Raw genomic sequence first — 13,419 nt, forward strand, 5'->3', positions numbered from 1 at the left:
GGCGCCGCCGAGGCGGCGCTTGCGGCGGCGGTTGGGCGGGGCGGCGAGGGCGAAGCGGAGGGTGAAGGAGCGGGAGGCGAGGAGGTGGCTGCGGTCGCGAGGAAGGGATTCGGTGCCGTGGGCGCCGACGATGCGCCGCTTGCCGCGGCGGCGGTGGGATGCGGCGCTGGTCGCCGGCGCACGGGGCATGGGGTGCCGTTGGTGGGGGGTGGCTCCGCGCGCGTGGAGGCCGAGGAATCCTGGCTACCTAGGGCGGCGAAGGCCGACGGAGGCGGAGGGGGCGGGGTTTTAGGCGGCGGACGGCGCCACCGGACGCGTGGGTTTGAAATTGGGGACACGATGCGGCGGCGAGATCCTCTTGCCGACGACAATCCGATGTCCCGTGGTAATTTGACGACCAAGTTATTACCTTAGCTTAAGGAAAGGAAACGAGTAAATTATCGGTGTGATGGGTTTTAGGCCGGCCAACCGTTGCTTGGAATTCTCAAATTCAAGTCAAGTTCAAAAGGATTTAAAACGATATTCACTCATTAGAGTATGGTTAATAGTATCAGTTTGACTAATTCACATCTAGATGTTTTTTAAGGATATCACGTCTAAGCTCCCACAAATATATAATGCAGCAACAAGAAATAAAAAAAACTAGGACAAAAAAAATAGATCACAAACAGAGTGGATATGAGCCTTACATGTGACATATGTCACATCTAGATGTGTCCTAGACAGACCCTGATAGTATAGCCAGTTGCTGGCTACATGGACATGCCATGTCACCAAGAGTTAGCATTATTAATTGGTCATACAATAGAGTAGGCTATAAGGTTGGCTATAAGCTCATATTTTTTTCTTCACTTTCTCTCCATCTCTTTCCTCTCATTAAATGCCTTTGCTAGGAGCACCGTCTCTTGCATGAAAGCTCACTCCATCATTTTTTCTTTGTCTCTCTCCTTCACATGGACAAAAACGACATGTAAGCGGGCTTATAGCCCACTATTGTACTTGCTCTTATGTCCAAGTCACTCCACCTATGGAGAATAAATGACTACATTTCTGCGGTGCTATTGCATGTTCGTCGATCAAACCCAACTGTCCGCAGAGTCTAAACTCACTCCTAATTTTTTTTTCTCGAACTGACTAGGTTCGCAAAGTTTGGATGTTTAGTGACGAATCAAACCCATGAGCCGTTCCAGCGAACACCATAAACCATAACCTAACCACCAAGAGAAAAGTTCTCTTCCTCGACTATGCTATACACCTCATTGGGACCACAATCAGTATAACAAGCTCTGCTTTTTGTCATTCTGACATCGTGCGGCTTCCGCGTGGCCAACGACTCTGCTCTCGCAACTCTAACGTCATCAACAGTCTCAAACTGCTACCTAATGGGGAATAGAAACACATAGATCTTGATACAGATCAAATGAATTTGCACAGTCTCGTGATATTTAAGGAAGAACCAGACAATTATGTGCTAGCAAAATCATGACCTACAAACTATAGGCCCAGTTTGGTTCAGCTTTTATCGCCGGATTCCGCTGCCGCGCAGCAGAATCTGAACCAAAGGGCGAACCCAGCAGAATCCGATTTCAGAAATCCGCTGCCAAAATCTGAACCAAAAACGGAAGCAGCCCAGGACGTGCTTTCCAAAATCTGATTCCGCTGCGGGCCAAAATCTAAAAAGGTTGTATCAGCTGGTTTGCCAAATGACCTACATCTTTTTCAAATCAGATTTTCACAAACTGTTTTTTCACAGCAGATTTTTCACAGCTGCTTTTAGAAATCCTCAGCCGAACCAAACAGGGCCATAATCTAGGGTTCTTCTAGTGGACTGGACTGACATCGAAGCTTAGGGTTGTGTGTCAGCTTAATATAATGTGGAAACATCGATCCCAAGCAAGCTCTACTGAAAAAGCACCATAGCTCATGTTTGAGCAGATAGGGTTTGCACGGTATTAACTTGGCACAAAATCCTCAAGAAACACAAATGAAGTGTAAGTTCGGGTGCACTCCGTCTAGAAAAAATTGTCTCATTTTCTATTTATCATCATCTAGGGCACCTACTTCATCTTTTTTCTATACTCATCATCTGTACATGTTTTTTTATAACTTAGTGGTAGAAAAGTGCAGATGTTTTAGCGCATATAGTTTTGACAAATGTGCAACCGCTTTCATGTTGAATAGTGAATCAAGCCTATCGATGGGCGATGATGCGAAAGTTATGATAATCCTTAAGAACAAGTTTGGACCACCTTCACACAAAGGAAATGGATATCATGCATGTGGCAACTTGTCTGGCGTTAATAGGAGCAATTGAATACATTTTCAAGTAAAAGAAGCTGGAGGAGAGACTAGATATGTGATTTCACAATTCACCATCAATATTGCCTAGTAGCCAGCGGTATGCTTTTGTGAAAAATCAAAGGAGAATTATTTCTCTTGTTATGTGAAAAAAATATTGGAGAATACATGTGCTTTAGCAAAGGGTGTGTCTAGGGCACATCTAGATGTGCTCTAGTTATTGCACATCTAAGTGAGTGAATCAAGCATAAAGAGAAAAAGAAAAAAGAGAAAGAAAATATTCACACGAATCTCAATGTAAGATCAATGACATATGACTTAGATGTGCAATATTTATGGCACATCTAGATGTGCTTTAGCAAAACTGTATTATATTTGATCGAAAGGGGTTTTCCCATCCTAGTATTTTATAGAAAAGAGAGACAAACCGAATATAGGATGACCGTTCACGGGGTTGGGGCTAAAACAAAGTAGCCAAGCCAAAAAAAGTTTTAGAAGGACAGCCAACAACACTAGCAAAAGGAAGTTCATCAATCGGGAGCTATCTATTACAAAATCACCAGCATCAATTGGAACAACCCCTCAGATAGAAGCTCTATTGAACAATTCTTAGGCCTACATTATTCTTCATCTTCATGCAATCTTTATGAGTTCCCCTCTTCTTCGATCCAGTAGTACAAGCACCCTTTTGTAAGCTTGATTGAGTAATGGAGAATAAACTAGATATGTTAACATAAGTTGTAATTAAAAATATTGATATGTCAACAACCTTCAATTTCATAACTCCTCTACTTCTCGTTTGTAAAAATAGAATCAGAACAGAGGGGGAGACTCCCTGTTGGAAATATGCCCTAGAGGCAATAATAAAAGCATTATTATTATATTTCCTTGTTCATGATAATTGTCTTTATTCATGCTATAATTGTGTTATCCGGAAATCGTAATACATGTGTGAATAATAGACACCAACATGTCCCTGGTAAGCCTCTAGTTGACTAGCTCGTTGATCAACAGATAGTCATGGTTTCCTGACTATGGACATTGGATGTCATTGATAACGAGATCACATCATTAGGAGAATGATGTGATGGACAAGACCCAATCCTAAACATAGCACAAGATCGTATAGTTCGTTTGCTAGAGTTTTCCAATGTCAAGTATCCTTTCCTTAGACCATGAGATCGTGTAACTCCCGGATACCGTAGGAGTGTTTTGGGTGTACCAAACGTCACAACGTAACTGGGTGACTATAAAGGTATACTACGGGTATCTCCGAAAGTGTCTGTTGGGTTGACACGGATCAAGACTGGGATTTGTCACTCCGTATGACGGAGAGGTATCACTGGGCCCACTCGGTAATGCATCATCATAATGAGCTCAAAGTGACCAAGTGTCTGGTCACGGGATCATGCATTACGGTACGAGTAAAGTGACTTGCCGGTGACGAGATTGAACAAGGTATTGGGATACCGACGATCGAATCTCGGGCAAGTAACATATCGATTGACGAAGGGAATTGTATACGGGGTTGCTTGAATCCTTGACATCGTGGTTCATCCGATGAGATCATCGAGGAGCATGTGGGAGCCAACATGGGTATCCAGATCCCGCTGTTGGTTATTGACTGGAGAGCGATCTCGGTCATGTCTACATGTCTTCCGAACCCGTAGGGTCTACACACTTAAGGTTCGGTGACGCTAGGGTTGTAGGGATATGTATATGCAGTAACCCGAATGTTGTTCGGAGTCCCGGATGAGATCCCGGACGTCACGAGGAGTTCCGGAATGGTCCGGAGGTAAAGAATTATTTATAGGAAGTGCTATTTCGGGCATCGGGACAAGTTTCGGGGTTACCGGTATTGTACCGGGACCACCGGAAGGGTCCCGGGGGTCCAACGGGTGGGGCCACCTATCCTGGAGGGCCCCATGGGCTGAAGTGGAAAGGGATCCATCCCAAAGTGGGCTGGGGCGCCACTTCCCCCTAGGGCCCATGCGCCTAGGGTGGGGAAACCCTAAAGGAAGAGTCCTAGGAGGGGAAAGCACCTCCTAGGTGCCTTGGGGAGGAGGGATTCCTCCCCTTGGCCGCACCCCCCTAGGAGATTAGATCTCCTAGGGCCGGCGCCCCCCCCCCCCTTGGTCCTCCTATATATAGTGGGGAGATGGAGGACTTCTTACCTTTGCCTTTGGTGCCTTCCTCTCCCTCTCCAACACCTCCTCCTCCTCCATAGTGCTTAGCGAAGCCCTGCCGGAGTACTGTAGCTCCATCACCACCACGCCGTCGTGCTGCTGCTGGAGCCATCTCCATCAACCTCTCCTTCCCCCTTGCTGGATCAAGAAGAAGGAGACGTTACGCTGACCGTACGTGTGTTGAACGCGGAGGTGCCGTCCGTTCGGCGCTAGGATCTCCGGTGATTTGGATCACGTCGAGTACGCCTTCCTCATCCCCGTTCTTTGAACGCTTCCGCGCGTGATCTACAAAGGTATGTAGATGCAATCTAATCACTCGTTGCTAGATGAACTCCTAGATGGATCTTGGTGAAATCGTAGGAAAATTTTTGTTTTCTGCAATGTTCCCCAACAGTGGCATCATGAGCTAGGTCTATGCATGGTTCTCTTGCACGAGTAGAACACAATTTGTTGTGGGCGTTGATGTTGTCAACTTTCTTGCCGCTACTAGTCTTATCTTGCTTCAACGGTATTGTGGGATGAAGCGGCCCGGACCAACCTTACGCGTACGCTTACGTAAGACCGGTTCCACCGACTAACATGCACAAGTTGCATAAGGTGGCTGGCGGGTGTCTGTCTCTCCTACTTTAGTTGGAGCGGATTCGATGAAAAGGGTCTTTATGAAGGGTAAATAGAAGTTGACAAATCACGTTGTGGCTTTCACGTAGGTAAGAAAACGTTCTTGCTAGAACCCTACTTCAGCCACGTAAAACTTGCAACAACAATTAGAGGACGTCTAACTTGTTTTTGCAGCAAGTGCTTTATGATATGATATGGCCAAAGTTGTGATGAATGATGAATGATCTATATGTAATGTATGAGATGTTCATGCTATTGTAATAGGAATCACGACTTGCATGTCGATGAGTATGACAACCGGCAGGAGCCATAGGAGTTGTCTTTATTTTTTGTATGACCTGCGTGTCATTGAGAAACGCCATGTAAATTACTTTACTTTATTGCTAAACGCGTTAGCCATAGTAGTAGAAGTAATAGTTGGCGAGCAACTTTATGGAGACACAATGATGGAGATCATGGTGTCATGCCGGTGACAAGATGATCATGGAGCCCCAAGATGGAGATCAAAGGAGCTTTGTGATATTGGCCATATCATGTCACTATTATTATTTGATTGCATGTGATGTTTATCATGTTTTTCATCTTGTTTACTTAGAATGATGGTAGTAAATAAGATGATCCCTCATAATAATTTCAAGAAAGTGTTCCCCCTAACTGTGCACCGTTGCGACAGTTCGTTGTTTTGAAGCACCATGCGATGATCGGGTGTGATAGATTCTAACGTTCACATACAACGGGTGTAAGACAGATTTACACTTGTAAAACACTTAGGTTGACTTGACGAGCCTAGCATGTACAGACATGGCCTCGGAACACAGAAGACCGAAAGGTCGAGCATGAGTCGTATAGAAGATACGATCAACATGAAGATGTTCACCGACGTTGACTAGTCCGTCTCACGTGATGATCGGACACGGCCTAGTTAACTCGGATCATATTATACTTAGATTACAGGAGGGATGTTTATCTAAGTGGGAGTTCATTGAATAATTTGATTAGATGAACTTAATTATCATGAACTTAGTCTAAAATCTTTACAATATGTCTTGTAGATCAAATGGTCAACGTAGTCCTCAACTTCAACGCGTTCCTAGAGAAAACCAAGCTGAAAGACGATGGCAGCAACTACACGGACTGGGTCCGGAACCTGAGGATCATCCTCATAGCTGCCAAGAAAGATTATGTCCTACAAGCACCGCTAGGTGACGCACCTATTCTCCCTACAGAACAAGACGTTATGAACGCTTGGCAGGCACGTACCGATGACTACTCCCTCATTCAGTGCGGCATGCTTTACAGCTTAGAGCTGGGACTCCAAAAGCATTTTGAGAGACACGGAGCATATGAGATGTTCGAAGAGCTGAAAATGGTTTTCCAAGCTCATGCCCGGGTCGAGAGATATGAAGTCTCTGACAAATTCTTCAGCTGTAAGATGGAGGAAAATAGTTCTGTCAGTGAGCACATACTCACAATGTCTGGGTTACATAACCGCTTGACTCAGCTGGGAGTTAATCTTCCGGATGACGCGGTCATTGACAGAATCCTTCAGTCGCTTCCACCGAGCTACAAGAGCTTTGTGATGAACTTCAATATGCAGGGGATGGAAAAGACCATTCCTGAAGTATTTGCAATGCTGAAATCAACAGAGGTAGAAGTCAAAAAGGAACATCAAGTGTTGATGGTGAATAAAACCACTAAGTTCAAGAAAGGCAAGGGTAAGAAAACCTTCAATAAGGACGACAAGGGAGTTGCCGCGCCCGGCAAGCAAGCTGCCGGGAAGAAGCCAAAGAATGGACCCAAGCCCGAGACTGAGTGCTTTTATTGCAAGGAAAGTGGTCACTGGAAGCGGAACTGCCCCAAATACTTAGCAGACAAGAAGGCCGGCAAAACGAAAGGTATATGTGATATACATGTAATTGATGTGTACCTTACCAGTACTCGTAGTAGCTCCTGGGTATTTGATACCGGTGCGGTTGCTCACATTTGTAACTCAAAACAGGAGCTGCGGAATAAGCGGAGACTGGCGAAGAACGAGGTGACGATGCGCGTCGGGAATGGTTCCAAAGTTGATGTGATCGCCGTCGGCACGCTACCTGTACATTTACCTACGGGATTAGTTTTGAACCTCAATAATTGTTATTTAGTGCCAAGTTTGAGCATGAACATTGTATCAGGATCTCGTTTAATACGAGATGGCTACTCATTTAAATTCAAGGATAATGGTTGTTCCATTTATATGAGAGATATGTTTTATGGTCATGCTCCGATGGTGAATGGTTTATTCATAATGAATCTCGAGCATAATGCTACACATGTTCATAGTGTGAGTACCAAAAGATGTAAGATTGATAATGATAGTCCCACATACTTGTGGCACTGCCGCCTTGGTCACATAGGTGTCAAACGGATGAAGAGGCTCCATACTGATGGACTTTTAGAGTCTCTTGATTATGAATCATTTGACACGTGCGAACCATGCCTCATGGGTAAAATGACCAAGACTCCATTCTCAGGAACAATGAAGCGAGCAACCAACTTATTGAAATCATACATACTGATGTGTGCGGTCCAATGAGTGTTGAGGCTCGCGGTGGCTATCGTTATGTTCTTACCCTCACTGATGACTTGAGTAGATATGGATATGTCTACTTAATGAAACACAAGTCCGAGACCTTTGAAAAGTTCAAGGAATTTCAGAGTGAGGTTGAGAATCAACGTGACAGGAAAATCAAGTTCCTACGATCAGATCGTGGAGGAGAATACTTGAGTCACGAGTTTGGCACACACTTAAGAAAATGTGGAATAGTTTCACAGCTCACGCCGCCTGGAACACCACAGCGTAATGGTGTGTCCGAATGTCGTAATCACACTCTATTAGATATGGTGTGATCTATGATGTCTCTTGCCGATTTACCGCTATCCTTTTGGGGCTATGCTTTAGAGACTGCCGCATTCACTTTAAATAGGGCTCCGTCGAAATCCGTTGAGACGACACCGTTTGAATTATGGTTTGGGAAGAAACCTAAGCTGTCGTTTCTAAAAGTTTGGGGATGCGATGCTTATGTCAAGAAACTTCAACCTGAAAAGCTCGAACCCAAATCGGAAAAATGCGTCTTCATAGGATACCCTAAAGAAACTATTGGGTATACCTTCTACCTCAGATCCGAAGGCAAGATCTTTGTTGCCAAGAATGGGTCCTTTCTGGAGAAAGAGTTTCTCTCAAAAGTAGTAAGTGGGAGGAAAGTAGAACTTGATGAAGTATTACCTCTTGAACCGGAAAATGGCGCAACTCAAGAAAATGTTCCTGAGGTGCCTGCACTGACTAGAGAGGAAGTTAATGATGATGATCAAGATACTTCTGATCAAGCTCCTACTGAAATTCGAAGGTCCACAAGGACACGTTCCACACCAGAGTGGTACGGCAACCCTGTCTTGGAAATCATGTTGTTAGACAACGGTGAACCTTCGAACTATGAAGAAGCGATGGCGGGCCCGGATTCCGACAAATGGCTAGAAGCCATGAAATCCGAAATAGGATCCATGTATGAAAACAAAGTATGGACTTTGACTGACTTGCCCGTTGAGCGGCGAGCCATAGAAAAAAATGGATCTTTAAGAAGAAGACAGACGCGGATGGTAATGTGACCATCTATAAAGCTCGGCTTGTCGCTAAGGGTTATCGACAAGTTCAAGGGGTTGACTACGATGAGACTTTCTCACCAGTAGCGAAGCTGAAGTCCGTCCGAATCATGTTAGCGATTGGCGCATTCTATGATTATGAAATATGGCAAATGGACGTCAAAACGGCATTCCTTAATGGTTTCCTTAAGGAAGAATTGTATATGATGCAGCCGGAAGGTTTTGTCGATCCTAAGTATGCTGTCAAGGTGTGCAAGCTCCAACGCTCGATTTATGGGCTGGTGCAAGCATCTCGGAGTTGGAACATTCGCTTTGATGAGATGATCAAAGCGTTTGGGTTTACGCAGACTTATGGAGAAGCCTGCGTTTACAAGAAAGTGAGTGGGAGCTCTGTAGCATTTCTCATATTATATGTAGATGACATACTTTTGATGGGAAATGATATATAACTCTTGGACAGCATTAAGGCCTACTTGAATAAGAGTTTTTCAATGAAGGACCTTGGAGAAGCTGCATATATATTAGGCATCAAGATCTATAGAGATAGATCAATACGCCTCATAGGTCTTTCACAAAGCACATACCTTGATAAGATGTTGAAGAAATTCAATATGGATCAGTCTAAGAAGGGGTTCTTGCCTGTGTTGCATGGTGTGAAATTGAGCTCAGCTCAATGTCCGACCACGGCAGAAGATATAGAAGGGATGAGTGTCATCCCCTATGCCTCAGCCATAGGTTCTATTATGTATGCCATGCTGTGTACCAGACCTGATGTAAACCTTGCCGTAAGTTTGGTAGGAAGGTACCAAAGTAATCCCGGCAGGAAACACTGGACAACGGTCAAGAATATCTTGAAGTACCTGAAAAGGACTAAGGAAATGTTTCTCGTCTATGGAGGTGACGAAGAGCTCGTCGTAAAGGGTTACGTCGACGCTAGCTTCGACACAGATCTGGATGACTCAAAGTCACAAACCGGATACGTGTATATTTTGAATGGTGGGGCAGTAAGCTGGTGCAGTTGCAAGCAGAGCGTCGTGGCGGGATCTACATGTGAAGCGGAGTACATGGCAGCCTCGGAGGCAGCGCATGAAGCAATTTGGGTGAAGGAGTTCATCACCGACCTAGGAGTCATACCCAATGCATCGGGGCCGATCAAGCTCTTCTGTGACAACACTGGAGCTATTGCACTTGCCAAGGAGCCCAGGTTTCACAAGAAGACAAGGCACATCAAGCGTCGCTTCAACTCCATTCATGAAAATGTTCAAGATGGAGACATAGATATTTGTAAAGTACACACGGACCTGAATGTAGAAGATCCGTTGACTAAACCTCTTCCTAGAGCAAAACATGATCAACACCAAAATTCCATGGGTGTTCGATTTATCACAATGTAACTAGATTATTGACTCTAGTGCAAGTGGGAGACTGTTGGAAATATGCCCTAGAGGCAATGATAAAAGCATTATTATTATATTTCCTTGTTCATGATAATTGTCTTTATTCATGCTATAATTGTGTTATCCGGAAATCGTAATACATGTGTGAATAATAGACACCAACATGTCCCTAGTAAGCCTCTAGTTGACTAGCTCGTTGATCAACAGATAGTCATGGTTTCCTGACTATGGACATTGGATGTCATTGATAACGAGATCACATCATTAGGAGAATAATGTGATGGACAAGACCCAATCCTAAACATAGCACAAGATCGTATAGTTCGTTTGCTAGAGTTTTCCAATGTCAAGTATCCTTTCCTTAGACCATGAGATCGTGTAACTCCCGGATATCGTAGGAGTGCTTTGGGTGTACCAAACGTCACAACGTAACTGGGTGACTATAAAGGTACTACGGGTATCTCCGAAAGTGTCTGTTGGGTTGACACGGATCAAGACTGGGATTTGTCACTCCGTATGACGGAGAGGTATCACTGGGCCCACTCGGTAATGCATCATCACAATGAGCTCAAAGTGACCAAGTGTCTGGTCACGGGATCATGCATTACGGTACGAGTAAAGTGACTTGCCAGTGACGAGATTGAACGAGGTATTGGGATACCGATGATCGAATCTCGGGCAAGTAACATATCGATTGACGAAGGGAATTGTATACGGGGTTGCTTGAATCCTTGACATCGTGGTTCATCCGATGAGATCATCGAGGAGCATGTGGGAGCCAACATGGGTATCCAGATCCCGCTGTTGGTTATTGACCGGAGAGCGATCCCGGTCATGTCTACATGTCTTCCGAACCCGTAGGGTCTACACACTTAAGGTTCGGTGACGCTAGGGTTGTAGGGATATGTATATGCAGTAACCCGAATGTTGTTCGGAGTCCCGGATGAAATCCCGGACGTCACGAGGAGTTCCGGAATGGTCCGAAGGTAAAGAATTATTTATAGGAAGTGCTATTCCGGGCATCGGGACTAGTTTCGGGGTCACCGGTATTGTATCGGGACCACCAGAAGGGTCCCGGGGGTCCACCGGGTGGGGCCACCTATCCCAGAGGGCCCCATGGGCTGAAGTGGGAAGGGATCCAGCCCAAAGTGGACTGGGGCGCCACTTCCCCCTAGGGCCCATGCGGCTAGGGTGGGGAAACCCTAAAGGAAGAGTCCTAGGAGGGGAAGGCACCTCCTAGGTGCCTTGGGGAGGAGGGATTCCTCCCCTTGGCCGCACCCTCCCTAGGAGATTAGATCTCCTAGGGCCGGCGCCACCCCCCCTTGGCCCTCCTATATATAGTGGGGAGATGGAGGACTTCTTACCTTTGCCTTTGGTGCCTCCCTCTCCCTCTCCAACACCTCCTCCTCCTCCATAGTGCTTAGCGAAGCCCTGTCGGAGTACTGCAGCTCCATCACCACCACGCCGTCGTGCTGCTGCTGGAGCCATCTCCCTCAATCTCTCCTTCCCCCTTGCTGGATCAAGAAGAAGGAGACGTTACGCTAACCGTACGTGTGTTGAACGCGGAGGTGCCGTCCGTTCGGCGCTAGGATCTCCGGTGATTTGGATCACGTCGAGTACGCCTTCCTCATCCCCGTTCTTTGAACGCTTCCGCGCGTGATCTACAAAGGTATGTAGATGCAATCTAATCACTCGTTGCTAGATGAACTCCTAGATGGATCTTGGTGAAACCGTAGGAATTTTTTTGTTTTCTGCAACGTTCCCCAACACTCCCCCTGTCTTATTCTCATAGGATATGAGAAGACTCGAACCCGGGCCGGCGGTAGCAACCTTTGTGTTGTCTACCACTCCACCCGGAAGAGTTTCTCACTACTTCTCATTTGTCAAACACATATCCAATCTCATGACCGTACAGAAAAAAGACACTGCACAAGATCTACATAAGCTCCATAATTTCCATTTAAAAACCGTCTCATTTTCTATTTATGAAACAAGGGGATATTCTCGTCATCTCGGGCACCTACCTCATCTTCTTCGTCTTCTTTCTTTACTCATCACCTGTGCATTTTTTAAAATAACTATAGAGGTAGAAAAGTGCAGATGTTTTAGCGCACATAGTGGTCGGCGATGATGCGAAGGTTGTGATGATCCTTAAGATCAAATTTGGACCACCATCACACAACGGAAATGAATATCATGCATGTGGCAACTTGTCTGGTGCTAATAGGAGCGAGTGAATACAATTCCAAGTAAAAGGAGCTAGTATAGAGGCTAGATATGTAATTTCACAATTCATCCTCGATACTGTCTAGTAGCTAGCGGTATGTTTTTTTTTGTGAAAATCAAAGGAGAATTATTCTCTTGTTATGTGAAAAAAAGCATTGGGGAATAAATTATTATATTTGATTAAAGGGGTTTCTCTGTCCTATTTTATACTCACTCTGTTCCTAAATATTTGTCTTTTTAAGATTTTAAATGGACTACCACATACAAATGTATATAGACAGATTTTAGAATGTAGATTCACTCATTTTGCTCCGTATGTAGTCACTTGTTGAAATCTATAGAAAGACAAATATTTAGGAATAGAGGGAGTAAAAGAGAGAGGCAAACGAAACACATGATGACTGTTCACACGGCTCAGGCTAAACCAACGTAGCAAGATAAGAAAAAAATAGCAAAAGGAAGTTCAGCAAGAGGAGCTATCTATTACAGAATCATCAACATCGGTTGAAAAATGGGCCCTCGGATATAAGCTCTATTGAACAATCATCTTCACGTGATCCTCATGAGTTCTCCTCTTCTTCGGTCCAGTAGTACAAGCATCCCTTTAGTAAGCTTGATTGAGTACCGGAGTAATTGAAAATATTGATACATCAATAACCCCTAATTTCATAACTCCTCTACTACTCGTTTGTCAAACACAGATCCAGTCTCATGAACGTAGAGAAAAAAGTACATGATACTAGTACTTCACAAGATCTACAAAAGCTCCATAATTTCCATTTTTGTAACTTTGCTGTTTTGTTCACTCCTCTGTACTACTTCACAAATTAGTTTCTTCCTTTGCCCTAGAAAAAAAACCTCCAGCGGCCATCTACTCCACACGGAAAACCCACCGGCCCCGTCCGTCCGATCGGGTACAGTACCGCGACCATCGTCAACCGGCACGGCCCGGCAGGCGCCACCCGCCGCTCGCCTCGCCTGCCCCCCACGTGCCGCCCGTGCGGCCACCCATCAATCCCTCTCCCCCTCCCCCCCACGCCTCCCGCTCCGCCCAC

The sequence above is a fragment of the Triticum dicoccoides genome, chromosome 2A, assembly GCF_002162155.2.
Source record: "Triticum dicoccoides isolate Atlit2015 ecotype Zavitan chromosome 2A, WEW_v2.0, whole genome shotgun sequence".
In the NCBI taxonomy this organism is placed as follows: Eukaryota; Viridiplantae; Streptophyta; class Magnoliopsida; order Poales; family Poaceae; genus Triticum; species Triticum dicoccoides.